The 20,529-nt window shown below is 40.0% G+C and overlaps 1 protein-coding gene across 2 annotated transcripts in view; it reads right to left on the reverse strand.

Annotated features, from left to right (window-relative positions):
* atp10a (ATPase phospholipid transporting 10A) overlaps window positions 1-20,529 on the reverse strand; it is a 369,418-nt gene that overhangs the window by 288,754 nt on the left and 60,135 nt on the right. The window contains exon 1 of one of the 2 annotated variants that reach the window (XM_087988355.1): window positions 12,559-12,727. The exons of the other annotated variant lie outside the window; for it this stretch is intronic. The gene's annotated coding sequence lies outside the window, so the exon portion shown is untranslated. Of the gene's footprint in view, window positions 1-12,558; window positions 12,728-20,529 lie in introns of those variants that run through there. 2 annotated transcript variants of the gene reach the window in all.

Raw genomic sequence — 20,529 nt, forward strand, 5'->3', positions numbered from 1 at the left:
TGTCCTTTGAAGGAGCTCTGTTTCCTCTGAGTCAGCAGGTTGTGTGTTCACATCTCACTCAGACCTGAGCACAAGACCTAGGCTGAGTTTTCAGTGTGGCAACAAGGTAACACTGCACTCTGTGTGGCATAGTCTTCTGAATGAGACGCTAAACTGAAACTGTGTCTTTCCCTGAGGTGGTCTCTGTTTATACCTCAAATAACATAAAACAGATTATTAGTCCTTTATCACATCACTCTTTCAGGTGACGAGATGTGCTCAACTTGTTTTCTTAAAGTGAGTCTTCTTCCTTTTTCTGGACCGGAATCAGACCTATAGAGAAACTGGGAAACACATTGGAAAAGCGGTCCACAGTTTACCAGGCCAATAGAAGTTCACACCCTACCTATCTGTCACAGGTATCATAAGACCAACTAACTTGCAGCAAAATACAACTTTGATCTAAATTCCTCTCTTATCCTTGCTTTTGTAATCATCTACAGCAGTTGTAAATGACTGATGCAATGGCAAAAAAAAAAGTCAAGCTAAATAGACTGCAAAAAAAAAGCAAAGCTTGCAGACTCAAGAATGCAGTAATGTGTTTAATTAATAAAAATACCATACCCGAGCATTCTGCTTCATTTTACTGACCAATGCTAATTATTTTAAGCTCAAACTTTGAGAATCTGTCCTTCAGCTTAACTGTATCTCTCACTTGAGCTTGATTTTTTAAAAAAAATATTGTCATGAGTATTCAATATAAAATACAGTGAAAAGTGTGTATCATCAGCATGCATTGGGACCATTCACATTAATTTCAAATAAAATTAAAAATAAAGAAAGATAACTTAAAGAGAGTCCAATTTTTCCTTCTATGTTGCTACAGTCCCATTATGGGCTACACCAGCCCATGCCATGGCACTGCCAGAGTCTCACTCTGGGCTACACCAGCCCACGCCATGGCACTGCCAGAGTCTCACTCTGGGCTACACCAGCCCACGCCATGCCACTGCTACAGTCTCACTCTGGGCTACACCAGCCCACGCCATGCCACTGCTACAGTCCTACTCTGGGCTAACCCAGCCCACGCTGTGGCACTGCCAGAGTCTCACTCTGGGCTACACCAGCCCACGCCATGCCACTGCTACAGTCCTACTCTGGGCTAACCCAGCCCACGCCATGGCACTGCCAGAGTCTAACTCTGGGCTACACCAGCCCACGCCATGCCACTGCTACAGTCTCACTCTGGGCTACACCAGCCCATGCCATGTTGCTGCGATAGTCACGTTCCAGGCTAGACCAGCCCACGCCATGCCACTGCGGAAGTGAGAGTGCTGCTCCAGATGTCACAGGCCGCTGACTCTGTAACAACACTGCCTCTGAAGACACCGCTGCAGGTCCAGATCCCATCACGGCCACCTTCCTGCTGAAGAGCTCTCTTTACCAGGTAGGTTTAAGTGAAAACTAATTCAAACTGAGAAAAGAAGCAGGGGATGAAGGAAAAGGCAGACGAAGAGGACAAGCCCGGGTACAGGAGCCCAGATGCTGTCTACTTCACAACCGCCATCTTCCCTATCACTTATTTTCCCTTCCCTTACCTCTTCCCTATTCCCTATTTATTTTCCTCATTGGTGTACTTGAAGGCACAGAAGATGTAAAGTGCCGTCTGCCTGCTACCTCTCTGCTTGCTTGCCCCAATTGCTTTCCCATTTAACAGTGTGCGGCTCACTCACTAACTTATCTTTAATCTATTGATGCCTTTAATTTCACTGCATGACCTGGTGTCAGGCAAGAGATGGTGTTATGAGGGGATCTTCTTTAGGGGGCTCCATTGTGTACATCATAGACACCCACTTCCCTCACAAGGTCCTCATAACTACTTTTGACCCTGTCCCTCCTGGCCTTTCTCCTGATGACTGGAGTTCAGAATATGGGTCATAGTCCAAGAATATGGGGTAGGCCATTTAGGACTGAGGTAAGGGGAAATCTCTTCAGGGAGAGTGGTGAGCCTGTGGAACTCTCTGCCACGGAAAGCAGTTGAGGCCAAAACACTGAATATTTTCAAGGATTTAGATACAATTCTTGGAGCTAAAGGGATCAATGAGTGTGGGAAGTTTAGGGGATATGGATACTGAGTTGAATGATCAATTGGTGATCATATTGAATAGTTGAGTAGGCCTGAAGAGCTGAATGGTCCACTTCTGTTCCTATTTTTAAAATTACAAACACAACCCCAACCCAGCCCCAACCCACCCTATGCCTCTTACTGCAATCTTTAAGCCAAATTTTGCTGATAACCTGAGATAAGTCATGTTGAGATTGTACAGGATATGGTGAGGTGTCTTCTGGAAATACTGTGTCCAGTTCTGGTTGCCCAGTTATAGGAAAGGTATTATTAAGCTGGAGAGGGTTCAGAAAGGATTTACCAGGATGTTGTTGGGTATGGAAGGTTTGAGTTATAAAGAAGGGTTGGATAGGGCTGGGACATTTTTCATTGGAGCAATGGAGTTTGAGAGGCGACCATACAGAAGTCTATAAAGTTATGAGAGGTATAGATAGAATTAATGGTAGCTGTCTTTTCCCTAATATGGAGGATTTCAAGACTAGGGGCCACATTTTTAAGGTGAGAGGAGACAGATTTAAAAAAGACATGAGGGGCAAATGTTTTACACAAAGGGTGGTTCGCGTGTGGAATGACCTTCCTCAGGAAGTGGTGGATGTGAGTACAATTACAATGTTTAAAAGACATTTGGATAAGTACATGAATAGGAAAAGTTTGAAGGGATATTGGCTAGGACCAGGCAAGTGGGACTAGTTTAGTTTGGGATTATGTTTAGCATGGACTGTTTGGACCGAAGGGTCTGTTTCCATGCAGTATGACTCTCTGACTCTATGTAGCTTGGAATTTGGTTCAATAATTTCCTCCTCATTGGGCTCCTGCCTGCAGTCCCAGCAATGGCCACCGCTGGATTCTGGTGCTGTTGAGACTGCAGAGTTCTCTACTTTCTCGTCTCACTTCGAGGTTTGATGTGTGGAATGGGGAGCACAGCGTTCCAAAAAATTTCTAGCCCCTGGTTATGAGGCCCACACCTGGTTGTCAATACTCTCCCACCTTCTCCACTCCTTTCCGTTGTGCAGAATGTTTGGCCTCTATTTCATCTTTCTATCTTCCTGACCCATTCTTCCCTCGGCATCTTCTGAACTGCTTCCTTCTCCCAGTATTCTGTAAAGGCAAAGGCTGATTCGATACCAATGATATTTAATATTAGAATGTGTCTATGAAAAGAAGAAAGCTCACTAAATGATACAGTTCACTACATACAGATGAAAAAAAGAGTGAAAAGCCAAACTTAATTCATTGCTGATTTAGGTTGCCAACTGTAGCCTTGCAGAGCAATACATGATTAGAGACTGCTGCCAGGAACATGAGACAATGGTGAAATATTTCCAAATTCTTCAGCTGCTGAGAATCTTTTTCATTTTCATTTTTTTACTGAACTTACCTCTCCTGGGTCAATGGCGACAGCCTGAGAATCCCTCTGTTCCAAACTTCGATATCACAGTCCTCCCTCAACCCTGTCTCAATTCTTCTGCTGTATAATTACATTCAGCTTGAACAATACACTGGGTCTTGACTGCCATTTGTGCAATGCCATGAGAGATATTTTGCCTGCATAACGAAGGGTAATATGATGCAGTACTGCTTTCATTCTACCACGGAAGATAATGGACATTAAACGATCTTGCTGCTGTAATCAATGTTGCTGCCATTGTGTCTGTTTATTTATTAATAGAGCTGCAGCTGTTAATAATCATGCAAGCAAAAACCAGGAATAAGAAAGATTTTTAACACTGGTCCTTGTTGAGGTTTGTGATTTGAGTTGTCTTACTTCATCTAACTCTATCAGCATATCTTCCCATTACTTTCTCATAAACACATCTATTATATTGTCCAAGTGATTCCATGCAATAAGCAAGTTCTATTCTCACCATTTTCTGAATAAACCTGGTTTTCCCATAATGGTCATTAGGCTAATTAATCAATTAATTAAGTAAAATAATTAGATTTGGTAACCACTAAAGTGGAAAAAATTTTAGCCTATCAAAAAACCTTCAGAATTTTAAAGACATTAATTAGGTTGCTCCTCAGTGTTCGTTTTTCTAGAGAAAAAATGTTCCAGATTGTGGTTATGATTCTGTAAAATATCTCCTTTGATACACTTGGATCATATCTAATTTATTTTGATAGTGTAAAAGTTATATTTATCACAGTGCAATGCTGGCAATCAGAAATATGACAACAAACAGAAACACAAAGCAGTTTCATCAGCATCTGAACAGAGAAAATAAAGGTTTACATTTTCAAGTGGGGTGTCTAACATCATGGGCAAAGTCAGAAGTCACACAGCACCAATTATGATCCAACAGATTTATTTAACATCACAAGCTTTTGGAGTGCTGCTCCTTTAGCAGATGAAGTCACTTAAATAATAGTCACTTAAAATTAATAGGTGAAGTCACTTGACTTCTCCTGATGAAGGAGCAGCGCTCCAAAGGCTCGTGATTTAAAATAAATCTGTTGAACTATAATCTTGTGTCATGTGACTGCAGCCCCCCCTCAAAACCTTTCAAGAAAGTAGCCCAGACCCTAACTTTGCAAGTTGTTTTAAGCAGGTGTAACATGGATATTCCAGGAGAGAATCAGTTGGTCAAACCATTTCATTTTAAGCAAAACAAAATTTATTTAACAGATTATTGAATGCAACGCAAAGAACAGAAAACAGAAAACTGAATAACCTATCCTATTCGAAAACCCAACAGACTATCGCAAAGTAATGATACTGTTCCAAAATGCATGCAACAATTCCCATACACACCCCTTTGCACAAAACGTAAAATCAAATCCTAGTTCTTACGGGAACGAAGTCAGAGAGAGAGAGAGAGAGAAAGCCAGTCTGAGCTTGTTTCCAGCAGCCTTTCTTCACAACTACGAAAACAAAATCAAACCAGAGAAAAGCTGAGCTGGGAGACCTGGCCATTCCCCTTTCATTATACAAGTGTTTTTTTTGGTAAACTTGAAAGCCTTCTGTTGAGGCTGTATCGGTCAGCTATTATCAAATTGGCCCTAAAACATGTCCAAACTCAGACTTTTTAGAACCTGTGTTTTTATGACCTCCTGAAGAAAAAAATCAAGGACAACTTAACCTTGTTAAACAAGCAGCTTTGTCACACCACCCCAACACTGGTATCTCGACATCATAAAATAGTTGGATCAGAGGTGCTGGCAAATTCTTTTTCATTAATTGTTGGAATGAATTATCTCTTACACTACATGTGTAGGTGACATTTTCATCCCTTTTAGTTGGTTTGTAACAATCTACAAGGGAAGCTACTGGATGAATTTCAACTAAATTTCATATTTGCAATAGGGTAAAGTTCAAGAAAGAACTGATTAGATTTTGGAAAGATTGAATTTTGGAATTGTTAAAGGCTCTGTTAACATCGGGAAATAAGGCAGATTGCGTGTTCAAAAATAATGTCATGAGGAAGGAAACACATGCAGAAGAGTGCAGCAGGAATTAGAACCAGGAATAAGTAATATTGGTAAAAAGTTAAAACTTAAGCTTCTTCAGCTGAATGCACATTGTATTTGCAACAAGATAGATGAGTTGCAAGCCCAAATAGAAATAAATGAACATGACTTGACAACTGTTACAGAGAAATAGTTGTAGGGTGACCAAAGCTGGGAATTCCGTATTCAAGGGGATTTGATGTTCAGGAAGAATAAACAAAAAGGAAAGGGAGGAATGGTAGCTTGTTTGTAAAAGCCGATAATGGTGAGTATTAATATAAGTGCATTAGATTGTGATGTGGAATCAGTTTGGGTGGAAATAAGGAATAGCCAGGGAAAGATATCAATAGTGGGAGCAGCCGATAAGCCTTGGAGAGTGTCTTACTGTAGGACAAAGTATAAATTAGGAAATAATGGAAGTGTGTAGGAAGGACACTGCAATTGTTATTTGTGATTTTAATCAACATATTAACTGGACAAATCAGATAGGCAAGGGTAATATGGAAGACAATTTTGTAGAGTCGATCAAGGATTGTTTCTCTGAGCAGTATTTTGCAGAACCCACTTGAGAGCAGGCTATTTTAGATCTAGTAATGTATGCTTAATGTTGTAATGTAGTTAGGGTTAATAAACAATCTCAAAGTCAAGGACCCTCTAAGAGTTAGTGATCACCACATCGTTAAATTTCAAATACAGTTTCAGGGAGAGCAACTCAGGGGCAAAACCAGTGTCTTTGACTTAACTATGGGAAAAGAAAAATATGAAGGAACAGTTGTCTAAAGTGGGCTGAGTAAATAGACTAATTGGAAAGTCAGTGGATGAACAGTAGCAGATGTTTCAGAAGGTATTTTGTAATGCAAGAAAAAGTGTATTCCGGTTAAAAAGTACTAGTGAGAAGATGAACCACCCATAAAAAGATGGTTACGGAGAGTATCCAATCAAAACTAGGGCATGGAAAGCAGTGCAAACTAGTGATAGGTGAGGCGATTGGGAAATTTGTTGGGAATCATCAGCAGATGACTAAAAAGTTAATACAGAGGGAGAAAGTTAATTATGAAAATAAACTGCCAAGAAATGTAAAAACAAACAGCAAGAGTTTCCATAGGGAAATAAAAAGAAAGAGGGTAGCTAAAGTAAGTGTGCGACAAAAAATCCCTGCAGATGCTGGAATCTAACATGGACAAGCAGGAGGCTGGAAAAACACAGCAAGTCAGGCAGCATCAGGAGAAGAAGAAGTCAACGTTTCAGGTGTAACCCTTCTTCAGGACTGTAAGTGTGGGACCAAGGGGCACAACTGGACAGTTAATAAATTACTGACTGTTGACCAGAAATGGCAGATAATTTAAACCAATATTTTGGATTAGTCTTCATTGTGGAGGACACTGTAAGCATTCCAAAGATATAAGAAAAACAAGATTCTAAAGGGAGGAAAGATCTTGTCACAGGCTCATGGTGAGGGACAGAGTATTTGGCAAACTAATAATAATAAAGGCAGACAAATTTCCAACACCTGATGGCCTGTAAGCTAGGCTTTTAAAGGAAGTGGCTGCAGAGATAGTGGCAGTATTGGTCAAAACAATCCTAAACTCATTGGATTCTAGAAGGGTTCCTGCAGATTGAAACATTGCTAATATGACAAGAAGGGAGGGCAAGAGAACCCAGGCAACTATAGGCCAATTTGCCTAACATTTGTCAATGAAGTGGACACTTTGGAGAAGGTGCAGAGAAGGTTTACGAGGATGTTAACTGGTATGGAAGGTGCTAACTATGAAGAGAGGTTGACTAGGTTTGGTTTGTTTTCATTAGAAAAAAGGAGATTGAGGGGGGACATGACTGAGGTTTTCAAAATTATGAAAGGTAGACACAGGGTAGATAGAGATAATCTTTTTCCGAGGGTGAAGGATTCAATAATGAGAGGTCAGGCTTTCAAGGTGAGAGGTAAAATGTTTAAGGGGATACACGCGGCAAGTACTTTACACAGAGGGCGGTGGGCATCTGGAACGCGTTGCCAGCAGAGGTGGTAGAGGCAGGCACGGTAGATTCATTTAAGATGTGTCTGGACAGATGCATGAGTAGGTGGGGAGCAGAGGGATACAGATGCTTAGGAATTGGGCAACAGGTTTAGACAGTAGATTTGGATCAGCTCAGGCTTTAAGGGCCAAAGGACCTGTTCCCGGGCTGTAAATTTTCTTTGTTCTTTGTTCTTATGATTAAATGCTAGATTCCATTATTAAAGAAGAATTAGCAGGACATTTAGAAAAGCTTAACATAATCAGACAGAGTGGTATTGTGAAAGTGAAATCATGTTTTACAAATTTGCTGGTGTTCTTTGAGGATATATCAAGCAGAGTTGGTAAAGGGGAATTGGTAAATGTATTTAGATTTTCAGAAAGCATTCAAGAAGGTGCCATCTTAAAGTTCATTACAGGAACTTACAATTTAAGCATGGATTGAGTATTGGTTATCAAATATAAGACAGAAAATTTGGATTAATAAACAATAGTGTCCATTGGAACAACATACCAGCAGATTGCTCCAAAAGGATCAGTTTCAGGGCCTTAATTATCTATGATTCATTTTAGTGACTTGAAGCAGGAGGCAGAGTGTAATGTGTCAAATTTGCTGACTATCCAAAAATATGGATGAGGTCACATTGCAATGTAAACAGAAAGAGTTTTCAAGGAGATGTGAATAGGTTGAGTAAATGGGCTAGATTTTTGCAGATGCTGTTTGATGTAGGAAAGTGTGAGGACATGAACTTTGGAAGGAAGAATCAAAGGGCAGACTATTATTTAAATGGAGAGAGACTCAATACATGCTGTGCAGAAGGATTTGAATAATAGAATCCCTATAGTGTGAAAACAGGCCCTTCGGCCCAACAAGTCCATACCAATCCTTTGAAGAGTAATCCACCTAGACCCATTCCCCTACAGTTTACCCCTGACCAATTGCACCCAACTGACACTCCCTGAATACTGTAGTCAATTTAGTATGGCCAATTCACCTAACCTGCACATCTTTGGATTGTGGGAGGAAATCCACGTAGACACACGGAGTATGCGTAAACTCCACATTGACAGCCATCGAGGCTGGAATCAAACCCAGGTCTCTGGCACTGTGAGGCAGCAGTGCTAACCATTGAGCCATGATGCCACCCTTTGATTTGAGTTTTCTTCTGCATGAAACACCAAGTTAGCATATAGGTGTTGTAGATAATTAAGAAGGCAAATGGAATTTTGATCTTTATTTCTTAGGCTTGGAGTTTAAAAATAGAGAAGTCTTGCTACAAACTTATAGGGTGCTGATGAGGTTGCATCTGGAGCACTGTGTGCAAGTTTGGTCATTTAAGAAAAGATGTACTGGCAGTGGAAGCAGTTCAAACCGATTTCCTAGGCTGATTCATGGCATGAAGAGGTTGAAGGTTAAGAGGTGACCTTATAGAGGTTTATAAAATCATGAGAGGTACAGGTAGGGTCAATAGTAGGTGTCTTTTCTCTAAAATGAGGAATTTCAAGACTACTGAGCATATTTTTAAGATAAGAGGACAGAGATTTAAAAAAGACATGAGGGGCAGAGTTTTCACACAGAGGGTAGTTTGTAAGTGGAATGAACTTCCTGAGGAAGTGGTGGATGTTGCACAGTTACAATGTTTAAAAGACTTTGGATAAGTACATGAATAGGAAAGGTTTAGATAGATATGGTCCAGGAGCAAGCGGGTGGGACTAGTTTAGTTTGGGATTATGTTCGGCATGGACTGGTTGGACAAAAGGGTCTGTTTCCATGCTGTATGACGTTATAATGATTAAACATGTTAGACCTTTATTCATTAGAGTTTAGAAGAATGAGCAGTGATCTTAAGGAAATGCACAATATTCTTAGGAAGCTTGACAGTGAGAAGGTGTTTCCCTTCAAGGGATCATCTTGAACTAGGGTCACAGCTACAGAATAAGGAGACACTCATTTAAAATTGTGATACAAAGGAATTTCTTCTCCAATGGTGTGGTGTAATCCTGGGTTTGGGTTAGTTGAGGATAGATCACTGATAGCATTCTAACATGAGGTAAAATTATTAAGGAGTTGCAGGCTCTGAGAAGTTGACCCAAAAGAGACCCTGAAGCAGATCAGACAAGATCTCTTTAAATATTGGGACAGAATGGAGGGGCTGAATGGATTCCTCCTTCTCCCATGCCTTATGTTATTTTATTTAGAATGTTGTTGATCATTTTTGATTGTGTCAGCTCCTGTGTCAACATGTGAGCGGAGTTTTCACAGCAGGTGTTGGGTGTAGCTTGATCTGAAACCTCTTCAGAGACATGGAAGTTTTGAATTAAAACAAATGTTTTTGTTCTCAGTTTTATCATTACAGAGCATCAATCGGGCAGGAAAATGCCTCAAGGAAGAGTTACATAATTATAATAACAGTCAGTTAACAGAGCATGGCACTTCACAAAATGTCCTCTTGGTGCTTAAAGATTGTTTTGAATATTTTGTTCTCGGGATTAGCTTTAGTCCCAGGCATGTTTTGACAGGTAGGTGAGTAGTGCTGACTCAGCGCTATTATACCATGCACTTCCAAGTACTCTGGAATTTCATTCTTAATAATGGATGCTAAATTCTTACCAATGACCAAGGTCAGACTAACCAGCCTGTAGTTTACTGTACTCTGTTTCCCTCTCTTCTTAAATAGGGGTGTTACATTTTCCAGTCCCCTCAGCCCCTCACTGACTTCTGTGATTCCTGAAAGATCACCACCAATGCCTCTACAATCTCCTCAGAAATTTCCATCAGAACTCTGGGTGTAGTCCATCTTGCCCAAGTGATGTATTCACTTTAAGACCTTTCAGCTTCCTCAGCACCTTCTCCTGAGTGGTAGCCACTACATCCACCTCTGCCCCTAAATCAATTGAAATCCTGATACGCTGTGGGTGTCTTCCAATGTGAAGACCGGTGCGAAGAATCTATTCAGTTTCTCTACTATTTCTTTGTTCCCTAATACTACTTCTCCAGCCTCATTTTCTAATGGTCTAATGTCCGCTGTTGTCTCTCTATTATGTTTTATCTATCTAAACTAACTCCTACAATCTCCTTTTATATTACTAGCTAGCTTACTCTCGAATTTCAACTTCTCCCCCTTATTGTTTTTATTAGTTATCCTTCATTGGTTTTTAAAGGTTTCCCAATCCTCTGGCATCCCATTAATTTTTTTTACTGGTTTTATGCTGTCCCTGACTTCCCTTGTCAATCATTGTTGCCTCAGCTTCCCCTTAGTGTGTTTCTTCTTCCATGGGAAAAATATCTGCTGTGACTCTCAAATTATCTCAAAAAACTCCTGCCATTGCTGCTCCACTGTCTTCCGTTCTAGGCTTCCCCTCCAATCAACTCTGTCCAAATACTCCCTCATATCTTTGTAGTTACCTTTACTCCATTGTAATACCGTTACATCTGATTCCAACATCTCCCTCTCAAACTGCATGGCGAATTCTATCATGTTATGGTCATTGCTCTCGAGGGGTTCCTTTACCATAAGCTCACTAGTCAAGTCTTCCTCATTACATGTCACAAATTCAGAGTTGCCTATTCTCCAGTGGAGTCTATCACAAGCTGCTGCAAAAAACATCTCATAGACGTTCCATGAATTCCTTACTTTGAGATCCATTACCAACCTGATTTACCCAGTCCACCTGCATATTGAAGTTCCCCATAACTATTGTAATAATATCTTTCTTATATGCCATTAGTATCCCGATTTATTTTCTTCCTCTTCATAACTCCACTGGAAGGCCTGTACGCAATTCCCATCAGGTTCCTTTTTCTTTTACCATTCCTCAGTTCTAACCAGAAAGATCCTATGCCCTCCAAATCTGAATCACTCCTTGCTGTTAATTTAATTTAATTTCTTACTAACCTTCACCATTTCAGTCCACAGTCAAAAACACAGAAGAAAAAAATGATATTTCACATTCTCAACACGAGGAGAAGGAAAGTTTTTGGTTGAACATAAGCACTGTGTGAAATGTCCTCCAAATATGAATGCTAAAGATGAATATCCGTCTGTAAATCTGCATACAATACACTGGAAAGCTCTGGGCTGAGTGGAGTTCATAATTCAACAAGGAAGTCTAATCACCAAACTCAGAAACTCTGGTCAATTATAGATTTTTAACAAGTTGCTATTGTTAGATATTCAGCAATTCAATTGACAGGAGGGCACACAATTCAAAATTGATAACTTAATTGGAAGCAATTATTTAATTCACATCAACTTATGTTACCTTCTTATTGACTATGTTGAAGGTTTTTTATTGTAATAATTAGTGTTCATCTTTTGTATCTTTTCAGGCAAAAATTTAAGAATTATCTTAGTAGTCTTATAAACACATGGTAGCTATATAGAAACAGGGTCATTTCAAATAGTATTGTTAAGCCCTGCTAGACAACTAATTGCCATTAATAACATTAGATTTCTGACAATGTCAGGCTAGGGCCTGTTCAAGGCAGTAGTCAGAAGCTAAAGAACTGGTTTCATCAAATGAATCGATGGGGAGGCTATTGACAGATTATATTGAATGTTGCTAAATTTCTATACACTGTGCATTACTCTTGGAAAGGTTCTAACTCACATTCCACATATATGAACTTTTATCTATTGCTGAAAACAGTAACATGCCATTGAAGTTTTGTTCTTTTTTAATCATCAGAACGAATACATGAATACCAAATTTCAAAGGGAACAACAATTTATACTGTATGTGAAAAGGATGCTGATTTGTAGAGCAAGTGAATTTTCGTTGGTTAAGGCATTGCCATTGAGAGTATATCAAGAAATAGTTATTCCTAAATACTTGGTTAAATTTAAGAAAAGGCAAGTTATCTCTTATTATTGATAGGTTGCTACATAAGAGTGAATTAGAGAACAATCGCTCCTAGACTTTTGTTCAATTGAAAAATGTACAACACTTGGTCTTTCCTTTTCTAGATGAGCTACAGTAAAGGCTAAAAATCCTCACCTTCTCTTTATGATGTTGAACTATATGAAACAGATTTAAATACTGTTGTTGGATGTCAACCCAAGAGTCAGAATCAGGACTTCAGGAACTAAGCCCTCCAGTCTCAGATACAGAGCAGGTTGTCATTGTAGTTGGATGTGAGTACCCTGCTGGATGCCAATTTAGAGCACATGTCCTAGCCTTCATTTGCAGTGACTGTGGACAATGAGGAGAAAAAAGTATATGAATGCTCCAAGCTTTGGTTTGGAAAGACAAAGCTGAAATTCAACAAATGTATATATGTTCGTAAATTTGGGATTTAACTTGTAAGATCTTAGTCTGACAGTATGGATAGTATTACACAATATCCATATTTTTGAGGTCTTTTGACATTCATGGCACCTCTTAACTACAAATGAAACTGGCAAAACACTGTTGCTGCATTGTTATCGATATGTATGGCTAGACAAAATGGAACCCTATTCTCCGGCCAAGAATTTCATGCAAAAAGATATTATTCCACATTATTTCCTAGTAGTACTAGGAATGACTTTACTCTGACACATGCAAAATGGGAGAAAGTCACATGATATAATATACGGTTTGCTTCTGATATTGGAGATAAATGGAGGGGTGTAGCCATGTAACACATGACATGTTTGAACACTCATAGCAATGCAAAGATTATTCCTTGTTACCCTTCAAAGAAATTGTTGTTGGTTGCATTCATGTCTGTTCTGTGGGTCTTGCCTCATTGTCTGCAAACATTTTATTCTGGACCATTTTCTTTGCAGTCTTTTATCGGGTCATGGTTTGCGATGGGCTTCCATTCTTAGGGGCTGAATGAGGAGGACATTCTCGAATCGACAGTCAGCTGAAGCAGGAATTAAACTTGCAGGAATCGAACTCTGAACCACACGTTAGCCATCTCTTTTAACTAGACGATACTGTTGACAAAGCTATTGTTACTTCTGCTATCACATTCATGTTTGACAAAATTGACCATTGCAAAGTTGCAACTAGATGTCAATGGAACCACTTAAAAATTATAAAAGATGGAGATGGATGTAGTTTTACTCAAGTGCCAGTCAAACGCTCTTTCTACTAACCTTGGATTTCTTCTCCAATCAACAAGAAAAGGGTTTGCTTTTGGGAATAGCTGTGGACACCCATAGACACTTTACTTATTGCAGGAAATCCACTGCGTTAGTTCAAAGTCGATCGATAGCTGTTGTTTGCTGGGTTCAGTATCCTGTTCAATCAATCTTATTTTTAATTACTTTTGTTCAGCTATTTCTCAGATTGCCTTTCTTTTTAAAAAAAAAGGTAAACTGTACCAGTGGGATGGCTGGTAATCATTTCTGTAGGTGCAGTACTTCAAGCAACTGGGAAACACATAAGTTATTCTCTGACACTTAAATTAGAAATTGTTGGAGAAACTCAGCACGTCTGGCAGTACGTGGGGTGAAAACTGAAATAATGTTTCAATTTCAATGACCATTCTTCAGAACCCAGAAGAAAAGTCACTGGACTCAAAACATTAACTTTGTTTTCGCCCTGCAGTTGGTGTCAGACTTGTTAAGTTTCTCTCGCAGTTTCTGTTTAAATGTGTTTTCGATCTCCAGCATTTCAAGTTCTTTACATCCGGCACCTTTAAAGATCGGCCCATCGAGTTCAGTCTGGCTCTGTGGTCTGCCCTATTCTCTTGCTCTAATCCCGTAATAGTAGGGTAAGTGCATTTCCCTTAAATAACTTGAAATACTTGATTGAAATACTTGATAGTCTCCTCTTTCACCACTCTTAAGGGCAATGAGTTTCAAATCATTACCACGTTTTGATAAAAGGCTTCTTTCCTCAGTACACTCCACCACCCCCACATCTCTTGTGCAAAACTTTAAACCTGTACCTGTAAATCAGCTAAGAGGAACAAAGTTTCTTTGTTCATCTTACTAAATCTGACATAATCTTGTGAATCTTCATCAATTCTCCATTCTACATTTGTTTCAAGGAGAACAACTCAGCTTCTTCCGTCTCATCTTCTAGTCAAAATCCCTCACCACTAGCATTAGTCTGGCAAATCCTTCTGCACCCGTTCAAGGATCCTCACAATCCATTTAGAGAGAGGTGACCGAAACTGAACCTAATACTTGAGTTGCGACCCCTGAGAGCTTTGTAAAGATCCAAATCTCTGTTTACTAAGCCCATGATTGCACACTCTGCCCGAACCATGTTCTCCTGCACCTTTAAAGATCTATGGACATAAACCTCCGTGATCCTCTGTCTCTGCATTAGAACTGTGCCATTGTCTACAATCCCTCTTGATGTCCCTTGTTGCAAACTACATCACTTCACACTTCTCTGCGTTGCAGTGGTTCAAAAAGGCAGTTCACCACCACCTTCTCATGGGCTGCTAGGAATGGGCAATAAATGCAGGCTAGCCAATGATGCCCATGTTTCATGTGTGAATATATACAAAAACTAAGTTTCATCTGCCATCTATTTACCTATTTGATGTTGACTGGGGTCAGCCATCTGTTAGCCACACTTCCAAACCCTAAGCAAACTCCATTGTGTCCCATCCTCCAGTCTGGAGAACTACCATATACCAGCACTTGTCAACTGGGCTCACACAACAACCAGGATTGCCAGACTTCATCTAAGTACAAGATGTTTACAAGTTTTCAAAGGTTTCAAGTACAATTCCATAGAATATTTTTCAAATAATTGGTGCGATGTAATCATATGAAGATAACATATGTGGCTACTGGGGAGAGAGGTGTAAATAATTCCATACCCCATGACAAAATTATTATTGATGTTTTGTGATTAATAGAAGTGCTTTCATTGAGAGGCAGCAACACTGAGATTGTTTACTTCAAACACTCAATAGTTATTTCAACTTAAACCAATAGAAGAAAAGCAAGAAAGAGCCAGAGATGAATGATTATGTCACTTCACATAAGAGTTTACATTTGTATAGCATGTCCAAATGGTATTATCATGCTAGATCATGATAAGTTTGACTTTTATAGCTTGTACCAAATTATTCTTGGGTTGAATTCTGCCTTGCCTCTGCATGCTGAGAACAGTGATTGGGTAGGAAGGGTGGGGAGGGAGGGGTTCTTGTACTGGGATGAATAAAGTAGCAGAAAGCTACATTGGTTTTCTTCTGTGTCACTCTTCATCCATCGGGAAAGTATTCCAGTAGGCCTACTCCACAATATTTTTCCAATGCCAGAGTGAGTACCCCCACCCAACCCAAGGATGTCAATATTTCAAACAAAGCTTTCTTGCAGCAAACTGGGAATCTGTTAGACTGAGAGCATCCTTATGCCAAGGAATGGACAATACGTGTGAAAAGCAAACCTTCTCCAACTCTAATATGAATGAGTTCCACTCCATTTTTTGGATCCTCAGCTATGTTGAAGTTTAGTTTCTACTTGCCCATGGTGCCTCTATTTTGAGAACCTGCAGATCTTGTCCACTGGAAGCTGATAGAATAAACGTATAAATACATTGAGGCTGTTTCAACTTAACAAGATATGTGATAGTCACAATCAACTAATGCCTGAAGTGCTAATGGGAATATGTTTCATTGGTAGAGTTTTATGAGAGAACAGAATATGTATTGAAGAGCATTAGCCCTTCATTTTGAAAACTTTATTCATTTTTGCGGGATGTGGGCATTGCTCAATGGCCAGCATTTATTGCATGTTCCTATTTGCCCTTGAGCATGATTTAGTTTACTTTATCCTTTTTTGCATTATAACCTTCTGTTTCATTATTAAAACTAGACCTGCAACTTTGCATGCTTGTATTTTATTTAGAAGGATCAGGGATCTTGCATTTTTATTGCTGAAGGGAAAACCCACAACTTGGAAAGCTTTATTTTGCCATTTGCAGGACTCCTAGTTGAAATTAGATGCATGAAATAGTTCCTCCTGAAGACAGGAGATAATTTAGAATATTTAGAAAATAAGTTATTTCAGTGCAGTGGTTTAGTTTGCAAGTTCCAGACTATAAATGTTCAATTAAAACCTTGAAGGGTTTCTCCAAAGCTGGGAAAGTCTAAGCTCTGTTGTGTGAATATTCAAGGAAAAGGCTATCAAACTCTCAAGACCAGGAAGTGAAAGCAACACGTATGCCAAATCTATTCATGTAATTGAGAAGGGGATTCCCTCTGGTACATGTGTCCTGTAAAGGGATGCTGTGGAATATTATATTTTACTACATGTATAAAAATCATTCAAATTATGAAATATTTTTAATTTATTCATTGTTGTGGGATGTGGGCATCACTGGCTGTCCAGCATTTATTGCACATCCCTATTTGCCCTTGAACTTGGTTTAGTTTACATTATCGTTTTTTGCATAATAAACTTCTGTTTTATTATTAAAACTAGACCTGCAGCTTTGCATGCTTGCATTTCAGTAAAATACAGCCTTGTTAAATTAAAAAAAAACATATATGATTTAGCAAGTTAGATTTCAGTCTTGGATCGGACTAATGCCGTAATGACATCAGCTGGGATCATAACAATTAAAAAAAAATCTATCCTGGCAGTACTTAATGGTAGACACAGAACTTCCTTTAAAGAAGGCTTTCATGAACAAAGTACAAGCAGATTAAAATGAAGAAGGAAATCATTGTTAAATATTCATCAAGTGAATAAGCAGGCTGAAGCCAGCAGTTATGTAAGCACTGACAATTGAAACATCTGTGTGCTTGAAAGATTGTTTCAGCTATCAAACTGCACATTTCCAATTATACAATCATTTCCTGTATTTAATGAATACCACCAAACAGGATCAGCGAAACTTAAGAGAAATGTCCTTGTATTTAATTTTGTTGTTGAAATAATACTGGAGAGCTCAGAGGATTAACCTGTTTGTGCACTAATTTACATGTTCACTGATATGGTATGCAATAATTTCAGATCGGCCGTGAAGAGCTGAACTATTAGTGATCTGCGTATAAATTCAGGAGTAATGAGATTTAACTTGTAAATGGCTGCTATGTGTTGTAAAATACATAAAAAATTATGCGCCCTGGAAATGTATGGGTTTGAACAAAATATACAGGTATGTCAATAATGCAAGTAGCTATGTATGTTTTGGTACATTGAAAGGTTTTACAAGACCAGCATTATTGCCTACTCTCATTTCCCTTGAGAAAAGTTGTTGGTGAACCACCTCCTTAAATTGTTTACAATCCATGCCAGAACATTGTTGGGGAGGGGGCTACAAGAATTCGATCCAGTTATGATGGAGAAAGTGTGATATGTTTCCAAGTCAGGATAGTGTAGTCTGGAGAAGGACTTCAAAGTCCTGGTGTTCCCACATGCTTGTTGCCAAGGTGATGAACTTTGTACGGTTAGGAAATATTGTTGAACAAGGCTTGGTGACTTGCTTCAGTGTCTCTTTTAGATAGTAGACAGTGTTCCTACTGTGGATGTTTAACATGGCAGTTGGAATGCTGATCAAATGATGGAAATGTGTTGCTGGAAAAGCGCAGCAGGTCAGGCAGCATCTAGGGAACAGGAGAATCGATGTTTCGGGCATTAGCCCTTCTTCAGGAATGAGGAAAGTTGGTCCAGCAGGCTAAGATAAAAGATAGGGAGGAGGGACTTGGGGGAGGGGCGTCGGAAATGTGATAGTTGGAAGGAGGTCAAGGTGAGGGTGATAGGTCAGACTGGGGTGGGGGCGGAGAGGTCGGGAAGAAGATTGCAGGTTAGGAAGGCGGTGCTGAAAATTCAGCACCGCCTTCCTAACCTGCAATCTTCTTCCCGACCTCTCCGCCCCCACCCCAGTCTGACCTATCACCCTCACCTTGACCTCTTTCCACCTATCACATTTCCGACGCCCCTCCCCCAAGTCCCTCCTCCCTATCTTTTATCTTAGCCTGCTGGACCAACTTTCCTCATTCCTGAAGAAGGGCTAATGCCCGAAACATCGATTCTCCTGTTCCCTAGATGCTGCCTGACCTGCTGCGCTTTTCCAGCAACACATTTCCATCTCTGATCTCCAGCATCTGCAGACCTCACTTTCTCCCCATGCTGATCAAATGGTCAATTGTCCTGGACAGTGTTGGAGATCTTACATATGAACATGAAAACAAGCAAATTAGGAGCAGGAGTAGGCCATTTGGATTCTCAAGGAGAAAGTGAGGTCTGCAGATGCTGGAGATCAAAGTTGAAACTTTATTGCTGGAACAGCACAGCAGGTCAGGCAGCATCCAGGGAACAGGAGATTCGACGTTTCGGGCACAGGCCCTTCCTCAGGAATGAGCTGAAGAGCTTCTGTGCAGAGGAGATGACCTGGGGTGTGCAGTGAGAGAGGGACTCACTGAAATCTTTGTAGAGAGAGGCTGAGAGCTTCTTCAAGGAAGGCATCCTTGTAAGAGGATTCGCAGTAGGTTGAAATCTTCGAGGAGAAAGTGAGGTCTGCAGATGCTGGAGATCAAAGTTGAAACTTTATTGCTGGAACAGCACAGCAGGTCAGGCAGCATCCAGGGAACAGGAGATTCGACGTTTCGGGCACAGGCCCTTCCTCAGGAATGAGGAAGGGCCTGTGCCCGAAACGTCGAATCTCCTGTTCCCAGGATGCTGCCTGACCTGCTGTGCTGTTCCAGCAATAAAGTTTCAACATTTGGATTCTCAACCCTGTTCTGAAGAATTCATATTGGACTTAAAATGTTAACTCTGTTTCTCTCTCCACAGATTCTACCAGACATTTTGAGTTTCTCTAGCATTTAGTTTTAAATTTAGTTTTAGAGCTAGATTTAGATTTAGATAGGTATAGGTTTTATTGTCACACGTATTCAGGTACAGGGTACAGGAGTACAGTGAAAAGTGTACAATGTTGCCTTTCTTGGTGCCTTCTTAGACAGAAAGGTACCTAGGTACAAAATCTTAGGTACAAAAATAGAAAAGTGAAGAAATAAGTTACAAGCAAAACATTACAGACTTTTCTTAAGTCTTGGGTCTGCAGATGATTGAAAATGGGCTTTCTCCACGAGGGCTTACTCTCCCCTCTGCTGGGCATGCTTGTCGATATTTGTTTTAGCTTTCTACATCATTTGGTAGGTGCCAGTGTTGTAACAGTACAGGAACACTCATTGGAGGTATGTGTAGTTATGGACAAGTCATCAGCATTACAGCTAGGGATGTTGTGTGGACCCTTGGTGTTTGTCATATCCAGTGAACTTAACCATTCTTTTATGGTGTGTGGAACTAATTGAATTGCCTAAAGACTGGCTTCTGTAATTCTGGGGACATCAGGAATCATTTGAGTGGATCATCATTCAGGCATTTCTGGCTTAAGCCTGTTGAAAATGCTTCAGCCTTGTCTTTTGCACTGATGTGCTGGGTTTCTCTATCTTTAAGGATGCAGATGTTCATGAAGCCACTACCTCTTGTTACTTGTTACACTGGTATTCATGGCTGAACGTGACAGGATTGTAGAGCTTTGATCTGATTTGCTAGTTGTGTGATTGCTCAGCTCTGTCAGTGTGTGCTTCTTCTGTTATTTAACACACATTTAGTCCCTATGTTGTAGTTTCACCAGACTGACACCTGATTTTTAGGTATACCTATTGCTCCTGGCATGCTGTTCTCCATCCTTTATTGAGTCTGCTTTGGTCTTTTGGTTTGATGGTAAATGGGAGAGAAGTGCTGATTAATGAGGTTACAGATTGGGGTGGACTACAATTATTTGTTGCTGATGGACTGAAACTATAAGATCTGTTTTGAATCAATATTACTTGGCACGGTGAAGCATGTCCTCAGTATAAACTTCATCTGTGTAAGGTCTTTGTAATAGCCACTCCCCCTGAGTCTGCTGTGGGTCTGGAGCCCTGTGTCTGGCAGACTGGGCATCCCTAAAGGATATGTGGGTCAAGAGGAGCAGGAGAGTTTACCCATCTTCAGAGGCTTCCCGCTCTGTCAAATATTAATTCTTCAAATGTAAAGCAACATTTCCTTATGTCATGGA

This window comes from Chiloscyllium plagiosum, unplaced genomic scaffold, assembly GCF_037043375.1.
Source record: "Chiloscyllium plagiosum isolate Xiang-an unplaced genomic scaffold, Cpla_swu_hap1 HiC_scaffold_6, whole genome shotgun sequence".
Classification (NCBI taxonomy): Eukaryota; Metazoa; Chordata; class Chondrichthyes; order Orectolobiformes; family Hemiscylliidae; genus Chiloscyllium; species Chiloscyllium plagiosum.